This window comes from Apis cerana, linkage group LG5, assembly GCF_029169275.1.
Source record: "Apis cerana isolate GH-2021 linkage group LG5, AcerK_1.0, whole genome shotgun sequence".
In the NCBI taxonomy this organism is placed as follows: Eukaryota; Metazoa; Arthropoda; class Insecta; order Hymenoptera; family Apidae; genus Apis; species Apis cerana.
In genome coordinates, this window is record NC_083856.1 from 8,878,341 (window position 1) to 8,898,242 (window position 19,902).

Below are 19,902 nucleotides of genomic sequence, written 5' to 3' on the forward strand. Positions count from 1 at the left end.
CGAAAATTGAGCCGGACCGCGGCTGAAAATTCGGCCGGAGTCGAGAATTAGAAGTGATGCGCCGAAAACAGGAGAGTGGACGTCGCCCTTAATGAAATTGTGCGCTCGAGAGAGTGGCCATTTTCACTGGAAAAAAAAAAAATAGCGAAAAAATAAAAAAAAAAAAAGAAAAAAAGCTCCTTCTCCGCACCGACACGTGATCCTCTAATAAATACGAATATACCTCGGGAGGAGGGAGGGGTGTAGGATAATTTTGACGAGAAAGGATTTGAAAGTGTATATAGCCAGGATTGGAAAAATATAGCACGCGAATGACGAGCAGAAGTAGTCGTTATCACGGCGTTAATTAGGCATTGATTATAAACCGCTGCGTCGAGGCGATAAAAGGATTACGCGGAGAAAAATTGGAAGCTGGACGGCAGCGTTGAAAAGCGTTGGAGAAAGTTCAAGTACCTATAAATTATGTTTGTGCATAAATTAACTAGGTAGGAACTAGCGACGTGCGCTATTTAAATATGTTACACGTAGATGGTTATAATTAAATTGGTATAACGAAAATAAAGGGCGTGCGTGTAATTATGTATTTCACTCCGAACGAAAGTTAAAATTAATTTTATCAAATGCGTATTATTTTAATAATTCCCCCTCCCCCCTTTAATTAAAAAACGTCCCCCGTCTAGCGGAACCTTTCTCGAATTTTTTCCTTTTTCAAATATTAAAATATCGCCAGTTCTACCCGCCCATTTAAGTCAAGTTAGAACGATCTGCAATGCTTCGTAAGAGTAAGTTAAAAGAATGACAAAGAACTTTTAATTTTCTCGCGCGACTTCCAAGTGCTACGTTCTAGACAGAAAAAAAAAAAAAAAAAAAAGAGAGGAAGAAAAAGAATCTGGAAACTGTCGTTTCGACAGATTTTGTAAATCCGTGTAGTATTAAAGAACAAGGTTGTTTGGGATTGTTCGACGCGTAACCAAACAATCTCTCTCTCTCTCGCATTCCGTCACTCAGCCAGACGATTTTGAAACGCGTGTGCGTTAAAATCACGGAGGGTGGAATGATTTTCCGTGGATACTCTTGGCCACGGCCCAAAAGCTGCGCGTAAAACCGTGTCTTCGCGCAGCTGACACGCGCGGTAATTTCATTATGAGCACATCCGACGAGCCTACGCGTCGGTGAGCGACGCGCGAAAAAATATATTCCCAGGATGACGAGGCTGCTGGTGGCCTAGAGAAAAAAAAAAGAGTGGGAGAAAAAGAACAGTGGTGGCTGTACGAAACGACGATCCACCGGGATGGAAGCGGAGAGACGAGAGATTTCGCGAACCGCGTCGCGCGAAATTTCGTAACACCGCTGCCACCATTGCCACCCGAAATTCTCCACGTTCGCCATTTTCGCCGAAATGAATGTCACCGTGGCTCGTATTTATGGCTGGCTGACTTTGTTTAATGTACTACTCGTTGAGGTTTTTACTCGGAGCGCGTTTCATTTCGTGGACTCGAAACACCACAGTGTTTTTAAAAAGAGCATCTTGCAAAGGATCGAAGAATCGGTTTTGGAGACTAATCTTTCGAAACGGGAACGATATCGATGACGATCGGGGAGGGAAAGAGAGAGAGAGAAAAAGGTCGAGAGAAAGGTTGGAGTGGATCGTTCTCGAGCTCGTGGACAAGTTTAAATTAAGTTGTTTTAATCCCACGGTAAACTTGGCCGTTTCGAATTCCAAGGTAAAACAATTACATTAATTTAAATCAAGTTCGTAAACGTTGAGTTAAAATTGTGTTACGCGCTTTCGAGACGACGACGTTTAACGATTCGAATAATCGTGTAAAAATTAGGGGGTGAAAAGACAAATCATCCTTCCGTGATCCATAATTTAAACTGTTCGTGAAATGAATTTTCGGGTAAAAAGAAAAAGAAGAAGGAGAGGAGTAATATCTCCAAGAGTCGGCGAAAGTAGACGAGATTAATTTGGAACGAGATTGTAACGCGCGATTCGATGCCAAAAACTTGGAGCATTAATTATTATCGTTACTTCGCTCTCCGGTATTTCGTTTCGTCGTTGTACCCCATTGTTACCAAGGGAAGCGAACTTTCACGAGCAACGTCGTTTCGACGAGCTTCGAAGTTCATTGCTGAGTAAACTGTAGGCAGAGAGAGATAGAGAGAAAAAAAGAATAAAAAAAAAAAAGAAAAACGAGAAGAGCAAATCTCGAAGCACAGGTTCCTCTCTTATATTTGTTTTTGAACTGACAATTACTTCGAATCCTGGATACTTTCGTTCAAGAAAAGCGGCGTTAATCTCGTTCTCCGTCCGAACAAGCGACTCGAGAGTCGTACGATTTTCACGATAATTGAGCAAATAATGCTCGTTAAACGAACGTAAAAAAGATCTTAAAAAAAAGGGGGAAAAAAAAGAAAAAGAAAAAAAAGATTCGCAGTCAAAGTAACGTTTCTCGCTCGACACCTTCGTCAAAGCGACGAACGAGTTTTTTCGAGTCGATAGGAAAATCGGACAAGAGAGCGAACGTGGAATAATCGATAAACTAAATCGGACAAATGGAGAAGGTTTGGAACGTTGACCCGTGAAAAGGATAGGACAAGCGCGATCAGATATCGGCGCGCGTAGGCGTCCGCAAAGCGTGGAGGGAGAGGCGGCATTTGCGTTTTCGGTCGGTGGAAGCTCGGCGAACAGCCGTGCCAGTCGTCGCATTATTTCAGCATTAACTTCGCTTACCCGAGCCCAGTATGTATTGCCGAGTATCCGCCGCGTCGGTTAAGTGATACAAACTCGACCAACGCGCGCGTTCGCCATTCCCGTTGTTGCGGCCAATCGCCACCACCTCCACCAAAATACGCGTCACGAACATGATTATCCATGTTGGCAAACAACCGCCGCCCTTAACACCCGCCGCCTCTCTATGCCCTACCTTTCGACGCGCAGCCAGATACAACGTCGCCCGATTTTTCTTCCGACGACGGTCACGCGTTTTCTTTTCCTCTTTTCTCAACAATCCCGCGCGAGAAAGAAACCTCCACAAAAGAGCCCTCCTCCTCCGAAATATCGGCCATTTTTCAACCATACCTTCCGCCCACACCTCGTCCTCGATTCGTCCGCTTTCTCCGCGGCAACGGCTATCAATTGCTGTCCTCGCGAACGACGCGTGCCGAGCTTCTCGGCCCACGCCAAACATCCATTTGCTCGCGACTCCCCTTCGAAGCCTCCGCTCGAGAGAGAGAGAGAGAGGCTCGGCCCCGTGAAATCGCTCGAGGAGCTCGCGATCCGCTCCAATTACGGTACCCGTCCTTCCGTTTCAACGACTCTTTTCTCTCCCTTCCGTTTTACTAATCTCGAGCACCAATTAATCCCGGGAAAAACCAAGTTATCGGCGCGGATACCCGAGGAGCATCCTACCACGTTTCTTCTCTGCCCGCCGCGATCAAGGGGGCGCCTCGATGTTCGATCCAAGCTGATTCGCCCGTGGAAAGAGAGGGAGAGACATCAGGGTGCACGGTCACGGGAACATAACTCAACGCGGAAAAGAACCGAAGGCGACCTCATCTCTATGTTAATCCTCCCGTCTCACCGTGGGCCGTCGGTGTTCACGGCCGTCTCCGTCGCGCGTTCCCCTCCTCCTCCTCGAAGGGGGATCGCCGATTACGGGCTTGAACCGGTCGGACCACACGGTGCGTGGCGGCCGCGAAGGGGAGGGAAAGAGGCGAATAAATATCGTGCAATTGGTTGCTCTTTCTTCTAGCGGCGCGCGATTGTTCGAAATTGGCGATAATTGGCGTTAAAGAACGCGTTGCCAACGATCGACCGTTTTTTCGCGAGCGAAAACGTTCCACCGGGTTGTTATCTCGCGCCGGCCACGTCGCGGGATATGATAATGAGATTGGCGGTAATGGGCGATGAATTTGCACCTCGAGTGGCTTTATTTTCGATCGGGGCGAGGACCGTCCCGGTATAATCAATGGAAATTAACACGGAGCGACGAGTCGGACGAAGTACGATCTTGCATCTTGATCAGGCGAAAAACGCGTAGTAAAATTGGTATTTACCGATTTGAAGTTGCGCCACGAGGCGCCGCCTCGACAAATGACCGATCTTCTTCGTGCTCCAACACGCCTTCCCGATTTGTAAATATTTATTATCGAACCAACGCTTCAAACGCTCGTCGTAAAGAATTTTTATCCGCATATGGAGTTTTATGCAATTCGCATTGGCAGGTCGCAGTTTTAGAGGATAATGGCATCGATGTAACAACGTGCCTCTGTTAACAGGTCGAGAGAAGGATAACGAGTCGCCACGCAATTATTCCGGCCGAATTTCGGCTCCTCGTTACGATTATGCACGCGGCGGGGATCGTTTCCTGCGGTATCTCCGCGAGAAAATTGCCGCGGCGTGCGTAAGGGACGTTATTTATGGGATATGGACGGCAGAAAGGGTGGAGTTAGGGTCGTCACTCGATTATTTTCCGCGATGGTAACGCGTGTACAATCTTTCTCCCTCTTCATCCCCTTCTTCTTCGCGCTATCCGCCCCAACTTTTTCGCGATGCCGAATCGTTTTTAATTAGGGGACGAATTTAATAATTCCGTCCTTGAACAGAATCGCCACGCCGGCTGCTCCCGATGATCCTCCTCCGTTTTCCACCCGGTCTCACCAACGTTCGTCAATCCAACGCGCTATTTTATATTTTTTCTCTCATTTTTCTTTTCTTTTTTTAATTCGACGCCATTCGCGTTTCACAGAGACGACTGTATTCTCCTTTAAAGGGAGAAACTCGAGGAAGAATACCGCAAGTTTTGAAGCGAGGATTTAAGCGGTTTGAAAAGCAGAAACACCGACAATCCCTTTAATCGAATAACCAATCAACTTTTATGCTTCGTTCCCGGAGACGAGACACGCTTCCTTCGACATCTCCCCGTTAGGATATCCGTAATCTTTTCACGAGATTACGGTGGATAATAGCGGGTTGGGGGAGAGGCGAAATTAGGTGCAGCGTGAAGAAGACTCGAGGCGGCATTGTCGCGCTGTCATTTCGTCTCTCCTCCGTCGGGACGCGCGCGATACGAACGATCTTCCGAACGTGTAATAAATAAATAACAGCTTCAATTTCTTCTCGACGAGGAGGATCAAAGTTTTCGGGTGGACACGATGGAGGGAAAAAAGTAACGAGGGCGGAAGGAGAAAAAGAGCCGACAGACGGATGGGACGCGAGATATGAAAGTATTTATAAGACAGACCAATAAGCTATCAGAAAGCTATTAAAAGTTTTTCGCGATCCAGAAATAACCTCTGCGCCCGCCTTTATTCCCCAAAGGGTGATCTCTCTTCCTCCTAACGTTTCCTCCGCAGTTGAAACGTTTCACGCGCCCTTTTTTCCCTCTTCTTCCTTTCTTTCTTTCTTTCTTTTTTTTTTCGAGAAATTGCACTTTCCTTTTTTTCCATATCCAACTCTCTTACTTTCCAAACCCCATCGAATAGCGGAAAATGATATTTCTGCTCGAACGTGTAAAAGAATAATCCGTTCTCTGGGAAATTTTTCGTTCGTCTCAAAAGTAATCGGTTTTTATCACATCCAATAAAGAAATGTTTATCGGATAATCACCGCGTGATACTTGAAATCGGTCTTCTCGGTGAAAAGCCGACTATCCTCGCGAGGATAGTTCGAACGCCTCGACCGCAAACAAAGCGCGCGCGCGGCTACGATAAAACGTCGGCAACGGCCGCAAATAGAGGCACGGCGAAAAGAAACGTGTAAATTCGTAAGACTTAACGATCTGTAAATCTGCGGCCATCGGGAAATACGCGGGCCGCCCACGCGCTATAATTTTCCAGGCGTAACGATCCTTGGAGGACTACGTACGCGAGTCGTAAATAAGTCGAACGATGTTTGACAGAGTGACTCGAGTAGAGACTAGACATCCATGCTTTCGTTCCAGAATCCATGCATCGATTCCAGGATATTCCGCCGTTTCTCTCAAACGCTCGCTACAATCGTTCCTTCTTAATTTTCTTCCCTGATTATACCTTCTTCTCTACAATGTCTCCCGCGTTTCGAAAACACGGAACAAGAAATCAGAGTCGAATTCTCGCTCCTTCGAGAACGAGATCGTTCCGGGGATGAATTTATAAAACGCATTACGCGCAATCGACGAGAGGAGCGCGCGCCGAGTGCTCTCTAAATATTTGTAGTTTGACGAATCGCCATCGATTCCCCGGCGATGATACACCGGCAGTGAGTGTTTGCAGACACGCGGAGACAGAGCGCGGAGGAGACGGGGGTTAGAATGACAAGCGGCACGCCTCCCCCTCGGCATCGATACTCTCTCGTCACAAGTGTGACAATCGCCAACCCCACGAATCTGACAATCCCCAATCGAAATTGTCGCCAATTCGCCCATAGAAACGAACCTCTTTCCTTTTTGGCAACAGAGGTCTCGCCCCGTTTCCTTTCTTTTTCCATCTCTCCATTCCATTCTCCGCGCGTCTAGCATTTTTCATCGTTCGAGAATCATTGGTCGAACCAACGGTTAACGACTCGATTTTCCAATGATACGTTCACGACGTCGCTCCGTCGTTTAAACCGGCGGATGTCGCTCGGATGTCGTCCGATATTTGTCCAGCCCAACCGTATTCGTCGTATTTGACGCGAGCCTATCTCCATCTATATAGGTGTAATTTCGCGAGACGAAAATTCTGCCGCGGATCGTTTACCTCGACCCCTCGAGGCTCGCTCGAGAACAAGGGGGAAGAAGGGAAGGGTAACGGGACCTCTAAAACTAACTCCACCCTCCTCGATACGGCGCGTAACCGCCCTCCTAACTTTCTTCCATCCATCCTTCCTTCCTTCCTTCCTTCCTTTCTTCCTCTTCCTCGGCCGTGGAACGTCGTTACGCGCGCGCTCCGTGGGGAGAACTTTTGCACGCACGTGTTTCGCGTTTCTCACCGGTGCTTTATTAAACCGGGACCCTCCGGCGAGGGGACCGACTTGGAGAGCGTATAGAGCGCACAGGTATCCAATGACACGAGAGGGTGAGGGGAGCAAGTGTCGCGTGGGTGTTGCGCGCCAGTCGAGCTACCCTTTGCCGTTACGAGATTCCGCTTCCCAAGTTCCAAACCGAGTTTACGACGATCGAGCAGCAGGATCCTCTTACCGATACGTCCAACAATTGCAAAGTTCGGTTTCCAATTGCTGTTATCGGCCCTTAACTCACGCCCCTAATTAACGTCTCACTTTTAACCACCTATTCTATTCCAAGAACCGGGAATTATCGAACCGATGGGTTTTAGATGGGTTTCAGAGAACGATTCTCAACTTGTCAAATTGAGACGTTAGCTTTGGATCATTATCGACCAATGCTTGCTCTTCGAATAGAACGAATAGTCATTAACGTACTTCTCGCGCGATACAGCGGAACGAATGAAATGCCTCGACCGCAACTAACATTATCCAAACTTTATTGAGTAGACCTTAAAACGTCGTCAAGGAGGAAACAACAATAGTTACGTTTTATCGTTCCGCGTGTACGTGTTATATATTATAGCGGGCCCACATTATACGAGAAAAGTCGTAAAAATCAATGGAACGGAAAGTAATGACGTATGGATGCCTAGCGTTTCGACGGATCTACGATCAGATAACGACCTGAGAGACTTGGAGCAAAAAATTTGGTGAGAAAGAAAAAGAGAAGTTGAAAAAAATTCGATAAAACACGAGTCTAATTATAAGTGTAGCGTGTTCGCCCTCTTCATTATGATTCAATTTACAACCTCGTTAAATTGTGAACCATCGCTATATTTTCTACCCACCCGAGGAACAGTTTTAAAAAGAAGGAAAAGTCGATCCGCGTGGAGTACCGTACGGTGGTTCCATCTGGTGCCGATTCTCCGTACTATTCCACTGTCAAGGACGCGGCTAGCCTCGCTTTTTCCTGGCTGCGGTGGGCTCCTTTTGAAATATTTACGCGCAATCGCGCGGATTTATTCAACGAATTTGACGCTCCATTATCACGCATCCCTCGCGTACAAAGCGCCGCGCATTCTTACGAATTAGCGAGGAAAATGAAGGTGTATTCCATGGCGAGAGATTTTTTTTCCGATGCTCGCAACGATTTATCGAGCTCGTTTCCTCTCTTTGAAAAGAGAGTGGATTAGTGGCGTTGTGTTTCGCGATGCGCGCAAAAAAAGAGCGCGTTTAAATTTTCAGCTCGATTCGAACCAGCCCTGTGACCGCCGTTCCGCGTACAACACGCGCGCGTTTTCAACACCTTTGGAAATACGATTCCGATCGAGCCCTGCAATAAGAGCCTCCTCTCCATTTCTATCGATATTTAAATTCCCCTCCATCTCTTGGAAAAAATTTGAAAGCGCCATTTTCCTTCGCGTTCTCTAATCATCGTCGAATTTTCCGAACGGAATAAATGAAAGAGAGAGGGAGAGAGAGAGATAGAGAGAGAGAAACGGGGGTCGAAACTCGAGGATGAAACAAAGGCAAAGGGAAAAAGCACGAGGAGCCCGGTTTTGTGCACGGTCAAAATAAACCGTTAGTAGCGCGTCTCGAACAGGAACTCGGGGAGTCTCGAGTTTTCACCGTGAACTCTCGCCCCATAAGTTCCTAATAACTGTCAACGGCAGGCACGGTTCGCCCCGACCCGTTCGTGGGAGTCTCGAGATCATTTCTAATTTCATCTCCGTTCGGTGGCACGCGCTCCGCGGTGGAAAAGAGTTAGCAGGAGGTTGGACTGGTTTAAATCGAACCTCGGCGGAAACGTTCCGCCACCAGCCGGGATGTTTTAATGGTCGCCGCCACGTAGAAATATCGCGATACCACGCGTTGCGCCGTTTCGAGGATCGACGGCGGCCCCCCCGGTAATTTCGCAAATGGAACGAGTGTATTTCCCGACGCGGCGTGGATTCCAGGATTCGCTTAATTACCGCGATGAAAATTCTCCATTACGGGGGGTAATCGAGAGTAAACATCCCCGTGATTCGATGGAAATTAACCAACAGGTGAACGAGCACGAGCCCTCGTCGTTGAAAAGGCCGAACGAGCGCGGAACTGAATCGGCGACGGTCGACGCGTACCGGTGCCGATTTAATTCGCTACAAAAAAAAGGAAAAGAAAAAAGAAACAAAAATGAGAGAAGAGGATAAAAAAAGAGGAGAAAAAGGGGAAAAGCGTGGTGGAAAAGCGCGAGAGAGGCCGTCGACGCGTATTTCCGCGGCAGCGTGCGTTAATCCCGCTCGACGTTTCGCAGCGAGTCGCGAATATCGATCTCCGCGGCACGTCGACTCTTTTCAATCCCCGTCGGAGATGCTTTATTTGTTTGCTCGTTGCATTAAGTTCTGCATTTCTCCACCACCCCCAAAGACACACTCTCGCGGAATTTCTCTCTGTTTCCCGTCTCTCTTCCCCCTGTCATTTTCCTCCGTTTCTCGCTCTCTCTCTCTCTCTGGTACATTTCATCGTTCGTCTGCGAACGTCTGCCGCAGACGAATTGGATCCGGAGAGGTTCGCAGAGCTATCGTATTACGTTAACCGCGGAAAAATGTCGGTCTCGGTGGAGGATCTTGGCTGAGCCATCGCGATCACACGCGTTGGGAACAATTCGAGAATGGAAACACTCCGTCGCGAGAGGGAAGAATTCGAGAATTCGTTCGAAATTCGATCCGCGCGACAATTTTGACGGGGGAAGGATTTTCGAGTCGATCCGACGGCCATCTCTGAAATCTAAAATCGATATCACGTTTGCTACTCCCCGTGATCCTAAGGATTTTACGATAGGGATGATACCCGGTGGGACATCCGGTTTTTGGAATCGTATCGAGGGTGTAATCCTCTTTCGAGGGGAAAAATCTCGCGAAACTGGTCGCAACTTTGCGGCCAGCTTCGCTGCTGGCCGGGATCCACGTGCCGACGCCGAAACACCGCCGGTTCTGTAATTTGCACGCGACTCGAAAAGCTATGTTTCCACCGTAACGGGCTTTCAGCTTCGACGATATGGTCCATTTCCCGAAGCAATTACCGCGCCACTCACGCATATTTCTACGTATAATTGTCGCCACGTCTATCCTAATATTCCGTACGGAGCATTTTCGCGAACGATTATCGCGGCGCGGTTAAACCGTGAATCAAATGGATGGCCTACCTCAAAAATTCGGGCGACACCTTGCCGATTTGCTAGCAGCGCATTTCCTTCGAAAATACGGTCACCCTCCTCGTTGCGGGCCCCTCCGCGCACCACCCTACCGCAGGATTTATCTTTCTCCTATTCCAACACGGTGTATTATATCCTCTGCGCTGATGCGAAATCACTCCGTCGTTTTTGTTTTCTTTCACGTATCACTCGGCCGGAACCGTAACAACGTATTCCGGGAATAGCGATCACTATCCTCGAAATCACCTGTCGCCGAATATTTCTGCTGCTCGTCGATCGTGCGTTTCTTCCACGTCCGTTTACAAACAAACGGTCGGACGACGATTGTTCTATGTGCCGGAGCGTCGTTACGAATCTCCACGGCAGAAAAAAAATCGACCGATCGCGAGCCATACGCCGTTTAACGGACACGAAGATCAACTTTTCAGGCTCGTCGTCAAAAACGATGCACTTATTCCTCCCGCACTCGAATCATTCTCCCCGATTTATTCCCCTCTCTCACTTGCTCGAGACACGATGTTGATCTCGCACCCGCACGGAACCCATATCATCATTACGGAAAACCTCACTGTTTAACACAACTCGAACACTCCCATGTATCCACCAGTGTCAGCTGTCGTGTCGTCATCCGCACATCCGATTCGAAACACGTATTCGCACTCGTTACGTGATCGAACACGTAACGTTTCTCCGCGTAATAACAACAATGTCACTCTCGAACGCACTTCCGAACTTCCGAAAACACGCGCTTACCCGAGCACACGGATCACAACAACACTCGCTCCTCGGTGGCGCGCGGCACACTGTTGCTCGTCGCTTTCGCCCGACCGTTCGGAGCCTTCGCTCCGTTCCCTATCCCCACCACCCCTCCTTCCCAAAGCTTCCTCTATCACGTTGCGAGCTACCCCCACCGGCGCCTCGTCTCCCCACTCCAGTCGCTGCGCTTGCTATCCCCACTCCTTCGCGACTCTTCTTTCTTCGTGCTCTGCGTGGCAGACTTCTTTCACGAGGGTGCGAGCGAGACCGTGCGTTCAGCGATGTGGAGTGGCAGTCGTGCGAGCGGGGAGGACGGAAACCAGTGTCGTCCTTTTAGAGCGTGAACACACAACGGTGACTCGGTGGAAAGGAAAAATAAAAAAAAAAGCAGCGCCACGTCGGAGGGTGCGAGCAGAGAGAGAGAGAGAGAGAGAAAGAGCGAGAGTGAGAGATTCCAGGGTCTCCCCGAGATTCTACGCCGCCCTTCACGATGAGCCTGCACCGTGGTGCCCTCCACCGTCCCGTGCAGGCTTCGTGGGGGCTGACACAATGCGTCGACGAGCCGGTGACGGGGTTGAATGACAAGACTCTCCGTGTCGGGGTAATTCCGCGGGGGCTGGAACGAGACAAAGTCGTCGCGTAAAGTGACGCGTGTCGCTGTTGTTTGCTCTGGCGAGCGTTTAATTCACGGAGACTCGGTGATCACAGAAGGGAGAATTTCGTCGGCTTTTCTTTCCACATACGCACACGCAGACGCACACGCATATCGGATTCTGACGTTTCACGTCTCATTCGCGGATTCAATTATCTAACCCCGTTTATTAGCTCGGATACACAGATACACATGTACGCTACATACGTTCCTATAATAACATAGGTCTCGACAATGGGATACGATGCGAACACACGAGTCACTTGGTAATCGGACATCCTCGATCTCGGTTATCGTTGTGGGTCGCGAGAATCGAGGGACGTTGGCTCGAGCTGGACGGAACTCACGTCGTGGGATATGGGTCAGGCGCGCGGGCACTCGAGCGTTCTTCCGATCGCGAACAGCTGGAGTTTGCCCACGCAAAGAGCAGACGGCAGACTGCAACTCCGTCGAAATATCAACTTGCCGCACCGACACACCTCTCCTCCATCCCCAATACCGTCAACGTGCGATACATACGCGAACTATACACGATACGATATTTTGAGAAGGAGACGAAGAAAAATGCGGACGCAGCGCGGCATTTCCCGAATCGGTCAAGAATAATTCGACGCATCCACTCGCTCTACGAGGAATCTAAAACGGCGGTTACGCTTTGACCGAAGCCACGACCACCGAGTAGTTGGCCACGCACTCGTACGAGCATGCATAAACGCAACAACACGTGCGTACGTACGGTGGAAAACGGCTACGTTCCATCCAGCCGGCGCACACCGGTATATTGGATGGAATTAATTAAACGCTCCTTCCATCCCCTCCCAGATAGCGCGGGTGTATTTACCCGATGGGCTTTGAGGATCGGATTGCAGGCGCCCCGTGAGAGAAGGTCCCGCCGTTTGTTCCCTTCTCCTTCCCATCCTCGGACCGCCACCCCCTGTTTCCCACACACACCCCTCTCCCCTCTCACGGTGGCTGCGCTGCATGCTTCGAGGCGGAGAGGTATTTCGAGGCCTAGCCGACGGATATCCGCAAATACCGCGAACGAGTATTTAGAAATCCTTTCGTTCGGCCTGGTGGATCGTGAAAGGGAGCCCCGGCGCCTCGAGTCGGGCAACTTCAAACGGGAAGGGCAGAGCTTTGCGGAACAGGTTGATGCCGAAATAGTCCATTGTGGTTATCGTATTACCCGCGATATTGTACCACGCTTGCGCTTTCTCCCTCGCCGCAGACGTTAATACGGAAGGAGTGCGATCGGGAGAGGAGAGGCGGGGAGAGAAGAGAAAAAAAATCGCCAGATCTTTCGAGTTGAACAGAGAGAGGGGGAGAAAGAGGGAGAACGTTAGTGTAAAGATCGGATCTCGTGAAGATTATTCGTGGACGCCGGCGCCTACGCGACAGCTTTTCTGGAAACGCTCCAACCGGGGCTTGTTTGCCGAACGCCGAGCCGAAAGGTGATGCAGCGAATTTTCCGAGTGTTTGCTAAACATCCTCGTGAAGCTTGTGCACGCCGTGTGACGTCGAGTGGATGCTCGTAGACGAGCCCGGGAAACGCGTTAATGCATTCCGTGAGAAAGTGGCCGCGTTTCACGGAAACGCGAAAGTGGCCCCGCCATCGCGTCCACGCCTCGCGATTTATCGTTCCGTTTCAGGGGAGGGTTCCTCTTGTTTCGTGCCACTGTTTCATCGTGACCGCGATTATTCCTCTTCGTCGAGGCAAATTTCCCGATCGTTCGATTCGGCACGTTCCCGTTCGTTCGATCGAGATCGAGAGGGATCGCTCTCTTCGGCTAAGAGTTTCACGACGCGGGCAAATACGAAGCGTTCTCCATCCCCGAACGAAGGAAGATCTCGCGCGCTCTGTTTGCGAGGGATGATGCATCGTTCGACAAACACCGGGTAATCTTGGCCGGTTTTCGGGCGTCGCAAGTTTGTTTAACCTTCCTCAAAAACACGCGAGATAGCCGGTGTATCTAACCGGGCAAATAGACGGAGGAACTTGTCGTATCTCGGGGGAGGGGAGGCACTCTCTTCTCGGACAAAAACGAGGCGATAATGGTCGAGAAGCGTAAAGTTCGTTGCACTCACGGAAAAACTTGGGGCCAGATAAAGCGCCAATACCTTCCCCGACCGACATGCTTTCCTTGGAAGCGTTACTTCGGGGGAAAGAAAGCGGATGATCGTCGCAACCAGCGGCGATCTCTTAACCAATTACCAACAACCGTCTCTTCGCCTCTTTCCAATTCGATCTCTTTCCAGAAAACGTCTCGACAGCTTATCGACGCCTTATCGGACGACAAACTCACGCATTTCCCCGAGACTTTTCGAACACTGTCCTCGATTACAACCGGCGATCACCGCGTGCTTTTAAATAAACATGAGACACGGACTCGCGAGGAGAGTCACGACCCGACGGAGTTGGAGCGCGACGATCGAAGAGAGAGAGAACGTCGTACCGGATCGTGTAAAGACGATAACGGGAACAGCGATAAGATTAAGCAGCACGGGTACAAAGAGCCGTGGCTACGGAAATCGTGTCGACGAAGAAACGATTTTCCCTCCATCTTCAAAGGCGGCATCGTATCGTGTCGACTGAGGTGACCGAGCCCTCGAGTCCATCCCGTGTTCGAGGAACGGGCGGGACGAGGAGAGGGTATATTAAAATATCGTCGCTGTACACATGTGCGTGACTCATGGCGACCTGCGCACGCGCTTCCCCAATCGCGACAATAAAATTGATATTAATGGACCCGGTATCCCTCTGTTAATTCGTCCCCTGGTTAGCGGCTTCTTCTTTAACCTCTCGTCCGGTCCACGAGATTATCGTCGATCGGATCTCTCGAACGAAACGCTTCTTTAAACGTATTTATTCGACTTCTATTAAAGATAGAATCTTTGAAGGAATTCGAAACGCCTCTCCAAAATCTCCAAGTCGCTCTCCAACCTCGTGCGTAACCGTATAAGATATTCGCGACGAAAGGAAACAGTTGACGACAGTTAGAAAAAAAAAAAAAAAGACGGATTTCGGAAGCGTGTTTTCTAGACAAAAAATCAGAGATAAACTCGACACCTGTGTGTGTGTGCAGCGATACAAGGGCGAGTAACAAGAGCGAAGGGTTTTTAATGACGGTTGAAAAGATGGTGCAACAGATACACCTACCTAACTTTTCACATCTTCTCATCGCTGGTACACGCACCGTCTCCTGGTATACGGTGCGCGCGTATGGGTGTCGAGGCGTAGCTGATTTATGATCCAAAAAGAAATTACAGGACGTAGGTGGACCATGATTTATAGCCCGAGACTAAATTGCGTATGTATACCTTCTTCGAATGGCAGAGAGGTCGTCAATCCGCGCGAAGAGGCGCGCGTGAACCTGGTCGAAAGAACGATAAACGCCTTGGACTGTCCCGTATTTACATTATCGTGCCTGTATCGAAGTCGTTTGCCGAGCCTGATAACGGGTTCCCGCTTCGTTTCGCCCATTGCGAAACGCAATTTGCCACAATGTTAATTCCTTCGTCTCCGTTTATTACCGCGTTTATTACTCTCACCGCGATGAAGAAGAAGAAGAAGAAGAAGAAGAAACATCGATCTAACCGCGGTTTCACAACCTCGTCGTAAACCGATTTCACCACCATTTAATCGCCATCTTCTTCGACACCTTTCGATCTCTCCTTACTTCTCCCCTCTTATCTCGATATTTTAATTTAAAACGAGGACGACTGGCCGGTCAAAGAGGAGACTCCATTAAAAAAAAATGTATCCTAATCGAGTCTAGCATCGGACTGGTGAAATTCCTAAGAAATTCGAGTTTGGATCCAAGTTAAAACGAAAACGAGAACTCGCGGCAAGATTAATACGCGGGGGGGAGGAAAGTTGGCGGTTAATCGTTGCGACGTAAAGTGGCCGTTAATATATCCGTGGAACGCGCGGGGTGATCGCGGGTTTGGCGACGCTTGGAAATTATTTCACGGCGAGATACGGGGGCCTGCGGCTCGCGTACGTTCCGCGGTCGCATACTCGAAACGTCGCCCCGCGAATTTAAACCTCGAAATTCAGGAGCACGTGCGCGGGGCCGGGATTACTTGCACGGGCGGGCGAAAAACGAAGATAGGCGGCGGAGGTACGCCGCGACATAATTCATCCAGGCCGCGTTGCATGAAGTAGCTTCCCGTGATGAATTTCAAAACGGGGAGAGGGGGAGGGAGGTCTTGAAACGTGTATATCAAGAAAAATGCGATGCAACGCCCGCTCCTCCGTGCTTTTCCATTGTTGCTCGGGGAAGAGAGAGAGGGCGGGGACGAAGGTGGATCCGTGATGAACGGACGGATTTATTTCGAGGATTTTAAGACGCGAGGTGACGCGACGCGAGGAAAGAGTGACGTGACTGAAAATTTCACCTTTCTTACTTTTGTATATATATATATATATATATTTAATTCTAGATCTCTGTCTTTTTATATTTCTTGGACAGGATTTTTATCGTGGCGGAGAAAATTTTTTGAAATATTTATCGAACGCGTTCCTCAATTTAACGGAAAGAAAAGAAAGAAACGGTCGTGGAAATTTAACGATTCGTCGATCTCTCGAAAAATGTTTAGAAACTCCAGATCCAGATTGTCTAGGGTTATTATATTTTTAGAAATAATAAAAACTCGGAGCTATTAACCCTCCCTATCGTTTCGTGTACCGAACCGTTTTACTTTGCTGCGGCGATCGTGAAACGAGGGATTAAAAAAAGGAGGAGAGAAAAATTCACCAACCGAGAAAAAGAAAAAGGGAAAAGAAGAAAAGAAAAGGAGAACAACGGATACGATAAAGTCGGATACGATTTTCGACCAGGTTCGCTATCGGTGGATTAATAATAAGCCGGAATGGCAGTCGCGTTTCGTGGAATTCAAAAACTTGAGCCGTGTTTACCTCGAACCGTTGGACGTCTCATTAGCTTATCTCGACATGTAAATGCTAGGCGTTGCAACCTAGAAAAGGTCCGGCCGCTTTTTTTCCTTACACGTTTCCTACACCGGGTGAGAAAGGGGCCGCCGAGTTCTCTCCATTCGTTCGACTCGATTTCAAACGCGTCTCGTTACCCAATTTCTCGAAGAAAGATCGCGGTATAACGGTATCCCCAACGTGTTCGATTAATCCCGAAAGAACAGAACCGCACCGAAACCATTCCATCCCATAAATCTTCCACCTCTAAAATCGATGTTAATTTCGATGGTTCGATCCTTGCGCGAATGATTTCTAGCAGGAAGGAGGGATTCGAACGAAACGTTTCCACGTAGCCTAAACGTTGAGAATTCGAAAGAACCAGCCAATTTATCCGTCTAATCTCCTATCAACTAAACGATCCTCGATGAATCATAATTCGCGAGTCGTTGGAAAGGTTGCGACGATTCGGCGAAAGTTTGCGCCGAGAAACGCGAGAAACTCGGAAACTTTAGAGTTTAAACGACGGTTGGGAAAATTACAGCAATTATTAGGGTACGAGCCCCGGTTTTTCGCGAAAGGGCGAGCGAGGCCCGCTTTCCATTTCTTCGGGCCCCGGCTCCCTTCGGGGCTGCCGCCGGCAATTAGTCCCCCGCCGACCGAGGTGGCCGTAAAATTCATAAATCCATCTCCTTCGGAGAAGACGCTTTCAAGACGCGATGAGCACCGCGGCGGGGCGTCGGGGCACGGAGAACAATGCATTCGATATTCGCACGCACCCCCTAACGCTCCAACCTTCGCCACGCTTGCCAGTCAAACGGTGAACGCGATATCCGTTCTCGGGCACGCAAGCCTCCCTTCTTCTGGGAAGGAAGAGCTGCTTTCGAAACGAGACGATTTCGTCACAGTTAGTTTCATCGTCTTCTAATCGATGGTCGACCGTGCAACAATCGCGCTCCTTTTGCTTCCGGAACATTGTTGTAGAAATTTCGGTAGCGATCGAGTTCGACGAAACAATTCTCTTTACTATACCTCGAATTTGTCACGCGAGAGTAAGTAAAAAAATCGTTGTCGAAGAGCGGAAATTCGTATTCGCTTTGAAATCCCTTTTTTTACAGGAGGAAACAAATATTTTACGTGGAACGAGTTATGAATAAAGCGGCAATTACCACCGATCGTAAGATATTATGCGTCGGGTTACAAGCAAAATTCGATGGCGGAACGATTAAAGCCGCGTTTAATTAAAGATGCCAGGGAGATTTTCCTGCGGGTAGACACGAAACGAGTGGAGTAATTCGAGGGTGCGTTGGAGAAGAGTTTCGCCGGCCGATGAAACCGGAAACTTTGCCAGAAGTTGAGAGTTTTCGCGGATTAGAGCGAAAGTAACCGTCTTTAAATCGGTTACCATCGTACTCCTGCACGCGTTTCGAACTATCGGAAAGCGCCAAACAAACCGTTTCGAATTCTTTCAAAATCAACTTCCACGATCGACGTTTACGCAACGTCGTTTCTTCTTCTTCTTCTTCTTCTTCTACTTTTACCTTCCCACAATTTTTTCGCCCCCCTTCGCTTCCGCTCGAATTCTCGACTTCTCTCCCAAAAGCGGAGAGAAGAATCTCGGGGAAGAGAATCCCTTTCGCCGAGTCGAAAGCTGCGATCAACGTGGAAATTTCCACGAAGCTTTTCGTCGGCTCGCCCCGATACACGGAGCGGCGCTACTTAATCGGCCGTGAAGAAGCCCATCCACTCGCCTCGTCCCCACGATCGAGGACACCGGCACGAGAAATCCCTGAAGATCGATTCGAGCGTGCGAGGCTTCGCGCCGTGAGTGGAATCGGCCCTCTTAACGCTTTAATCCCTTCCCCCTCCCCCTGTTCCAGCGAGAAAAAGACCTCTTTCTCTCTTTCTCTCTCTCTACTTTTCATCCCCGAATTCTCGTCCTCGGAATTCCCTGTTTCGCCCAGGAAAACCTCTTTATCTCACGAGTTCTTTTTCCCAACCCAAGATCGAGGATCCCTCGGTCCGCGATCGCCGGTTTATAATCTGGCCTGCTTTTGGGAGACCGTCAGTTGGCACGCGAGACCCCACCAACGCGTCCCCTCGTTCGACAGGATTGCCGGATAAATCGAAGGGATGATATCTGAATTATCTCGGTGAGGAGCGTCCGTTAAAACGTTGAAAGAACAACAGTGAGCGGAGCAGTTGGGTGAGATGCGGGGGATAATTGGGTAAGGCTCGCAGGTATGCTCGCTCCCTTGGACGCCTATACCCGCTTCGTTTCAACTCTTCTTCTTTCTTTTTTTTTGTTCTCTTTTCCGAAAGTCAAAGGATTTCTCATCTTTGACGACGCACGTTTCTTAAACGTGGCTCGAATTGACCGGAATGGCAATCGTAATGGAGAAACGGAGGAATTTTCTCTTGTATATTTGCGTTACAAAAATTCATCAGGTAAAAGACCGCAACAGAGTCCGCGCAAACATTTGGAAGTGCATTTAGCTGGGGTCCCCGTCCACAAACACGTCCCCCCGATACAACGGCGTTGATGTAAACGCGTCTACACGCGTGGATAAAGCCGTCTCTTTGGAAAATCCTGTGTAAACTGTGAGCGGGAAACGGCTTCCTGGGACGGTGACAGGGTCCTGGCACGTCGATGTCCCCTTTTGCGTGTCACGAGAAAACGTTGAAAACACCTGGATCTCGAAACGTAGCCCGCCTCCCCTTTCGACAATCGAGAAATAAAATATACATATTTGCGGAAAGATGAAAACTCGTCCTCGAAAAACAACTCCAACTCGGAGAAAAGTTTATATTTTCTCTGTGCAATGTAACCGCGAAAAGATTTTTCTTTCTCTCTTCCATCTCGTCGGCCGTTGCACGCGAATTTTATTTTTCACGATGACAACGAAAGTTAAGAGACTATGGAAAGGCAGAAAAAGGATCTATCTATACGTCCGGTTTAAATTCGCGCGAATATCGGAGGTGGAGCACGGCGTTTCCACGGGGGAGCAAGAATTATTAAAGCGTAACGGTCATTAATTATCTCGAGATTAAACGGATTAGTGGTCGGGATCGGACTTAAGGGAGTTCGCTCTTTGAGAAGATGGCGCGTTGGAAGAGATTGAGCGATCTTCATTACCCGCCAGCCGCTCATTATGCTCGCAGCTTGAGGTCCTGCCACCTTCGTGCCGGCCGCGGTATCGTCATCTTTCCGTGGCTGGATCCTGGCTTTTCGAACACACCTCTCCTTGCCACCTTGACGCGGGTCCGAACCTCTCTCGTCACCTCTAAACGATCGTTTAATCCATCGCCCGTCCATCTCTTCGTCGCCTCGATGGAGAAAACGGAGATTTCGTTTGTTGCTCTTCTTTTCTGTTGCTGTGAAGATCGATAATCGTATTTCT

General features: G+C 49.1%; 1 protein-coding gene across 4 annotated transcripts in view; it reads right to left on the minus strand.

Annotated features, from left to right (window-relative positions):
• Positions 1 to 19,902, minus strand: part of LOC107994315 (uncharacterized) — a 210,543-nt gene that overhangs the window by 59,770 nt on the left and 130,871 nt on the right. For 2 of the 4 annotated variants that reach the window (XM_062074916.1, XM_062074917.1), the window contains exon 2: positions 10,155 to 11,535. The exons of the other annotated variants lie outside the window; for them this stretch is intronic. The gene's annotated coding sequence lies outside the window, so the exon portion shown is untranslated. The remainder of the gene's footprint in view (positions 1 to 10,154; positions 11,536 to 19,902) is intronic. 4 annotated transcript variants of the gene reach the window in all.